Raw genomic sequence first — 3,023 nt, forward strand, 5'->3', positions numbered from 1 at the left:
CTAAATCCAATGGAGTGTTCAAATGCGTCCTTCGCGTCTAATCTTTGAGTTATTTTACGCAAAAGTTAACATAAACGGCATTTTAAGCTCCCCTAAAGCCCTGTCTTGGAGACATAACCGCATCTTTCCGTCCCTAGAGGACTTCGTGTTGTCCCCCCTTCTTTCCACCCTTTCCTCAATTTAGCGAGAATACTAACTTTGTAATGACTCTCCAAATGAAAAAGATTTATCGGGTGCGCAAGTCATCTGCCTCCCGCGGTTCTATCGAGCATATGGGATTCAGCTTGTAGCCAAGCTTTCAACAGTCTTTTAGAAATGTTAACTTAAAATCTCCACCGTTTACTTTGCACGAGACTCTGGTCAGAAATGTTAAGGGTCAATCACTATCTCCTTCCGGTCGGATATTTTTACTTCCAAATGGAAGCTGCTTTATTTTTTGACCCTCCGTGTCGATTATCACTTGTGGCGGGATTATAAATATCTGTGTTTCCAAAATTGGCTTATGCCGCATGTTTTACATTTTTTCAAGACTAAAAAGGTCGTCTTCGTAATCCAGGTCTACTGTTGAGGAAAAGCTTAGGTCCAGAGGAAGGGAAATTCTTATATCGATCAACTTTAATGTTCAGATAGTATATACACATACGTTTGCTGTTTGCTGAATTGTATTTCTAAGACTAAACAACGTCATGATATTTAGTCTGTTTAGGAAAAGGACTAATTGAGAAAAAAAAAAGAAACCCTGATTTCCTCCTCGTTCTTCACCGTGCGAAGTCTGTGAACACGTATGCGCAGCAAGCGAAGAAATCCGACAAAATTCCAAGCCATTTTTTGTGACTCACGTGGCACTAAGATCTTAGAGGCTTACAAAGTGCATTGAAGCATACTTATTTTATGAGCACAAGGATAAGGGAAAGAGTAGCGTAGAGAAACATTTCTAGTAGTATAAATTGTATGCCGGTATATTTTTTCCAATGAAACTGTATTTCCAAGAGCTTTCGTTTACTACCAGTGACATGCAATTATTGCATTTTGTGAGTATTGGTGAGATTCCTCTAAACCTAAAGATGTAAACTGACAGCTTTAGTTGCTCAAAAATATTTTGGAGAACTCGCCGGTAGTTCATGTTCCAACTGATTCATTCTTCGTTCTCCCAAGTGTACTAAATAACAAAAATCCCGAAGGTTATGAATCCTTTTAATCGCTATTCAGTTATTAACCTTGCTTTCTTGAAGTGTCCTGAATCTACAGTCAATTGCTGAAAAGTAGTTTCTCTATACCCCTTTTCACCCCGATAACTAAATGTGTTTCCATGGTTACCGGCTACCCTTTCCCCAGCCCCCTATCCCACTGTTGTAGCCTTCAGTGTGTGGCTCTGTTTAGGAGTCTGAAGATTTGGACACAGGTCCTTGCAAATGTTCTTTTCAAGGCAACTCTCTCCAACCAGTCAGCCGAGCCCTCAAAAGAAATAATCGGATTGGGGGCTGTCGGCACAGTACTCGTCTGACACATAGCGCCCAGATTTACAAAAGAATACTCGAATATGATTCTTTTTTAACGAAATACTTTCAGAAGTACAAATATTTTAGAAAATGTTTGTAAACAGTCATTTAAGTACACCTATACAAGCAGTGGGAATCAAATGTTATCGATCTGTTGTTTCTTTAGTCTCCAAGCCTTTAAGCTTCATTCCCCCCAGTTATTCTCTGATTAAAGCGTTGCCCTTAACTTGAGACCTTCTGATCCAGTATGTACATACTTCATAAGTGCTACTGAACTGCCAGCATTCTTCTCCAAGTGTTTGGAGAGTAAAGAGAATCTGAATGCTTTAAATTCTTTAATTAATCAAAGGGATCGTTCTTGTGTGTCATTTCAAACTACAATGACGATTTCTGTTTTAAAACATGTACATGTTTCTCTCACCGGTTAACATCCCTTGAAAATATGTTCCTTCTCATGCTGAGAGAGAGGACTTAAGCAGAGGATTTCAAGAATATATATTCTTTTATTTAAGCCCGGCAAGATCACTTAGACAAGTATGACGGTAACTGTTGAAAGCAGTTTCCTAGTGTAGCTAACAACACACCATCGTACTGAATTCGAAACAACTTTGAACTGTTGTGTCTTCCAATGATAAACAGCCTGCCGACAGTTTTATGGAAGTGTTCTGTTGCTCTTCGTCCTGCTTCCTTTCGTGATTGCTGACATTTTCTTTCCATTCAGTGGCTACAATAGACACAATACCTTTGTTTTAATCCTATAACACTCAAAACAATTGACGCTGGTGTTGAACGCTTAAAGTACCATGCTAATACCTTCTATCAGTTTCCGAGTGATAAAGTTTCTTTATACGATGGCTGAAATCTAACGTGCACTAGTTAGTGAAAGATGCTTTTTCATTTCATTTGTTCACTGAGTTAGTTATTCCTGATTAAGTCTAGGGTGATTTACAGGGAATTTCAATTTTACTGTAGCCTAAAGCTGTTAGTCGTTCTAGATGTAATGCATGTCTATTGCAACTTATATGGTTGCCAATATTTCGGTCACCCACCCGAGGTCACCCAAAACGTTTCCCTGCTAGCGATCGCACCGGCTCCTTACTGAAGGACTGAAAAAGAACAGAGTTTAGCCGACAAGAACACAAAACAGCGCGGAACTAACGATATGTAGACAGATCGAGAGTTACGTACTGGACGGGGCAGCGAAAGACCTCGAACCTTAATTTGATCAAGCCAATCTTAATTTGATCAAGCCATGAAAAATGTGACCCCCAGCGCGCGTGCATTACCTAATCTTTGCACACAGACTGCTATGTTTACCCTTCTGCTTGGCTTCGTAACCTTCACCAAGCTCGAAGATAAATTATCCTTAGGGTTAACGAAACGTTTTGAAAGTTATTTCTGGCAGTATATCAGGAAATATTCCCCAGCTGATGATCCTCTTTATTGCTGTCACCCACGCACTCCTAATTGAGCAAGGAAGGCTCAGTTTACCACCAGCAAACACTGAATAAGCAAAGTAAAGGC

The sequence above is a fragment of the Orbicella faveolata genome, unplaced genomic scaffold, assembly GCF_042242905.1.
Source record: "Orbicella faveolata isolate gen_17 unplaced genomic scaffold, um_ofav_v1 contig_46, whole genome shotgun sequence".
Classification (NCBI taxonomy): Eukaryota; Metazoa; Cnidaria; class Anthozoa; order Scleractinia; family Merulinidae; genus Orbicella; species Orbicella faveolata.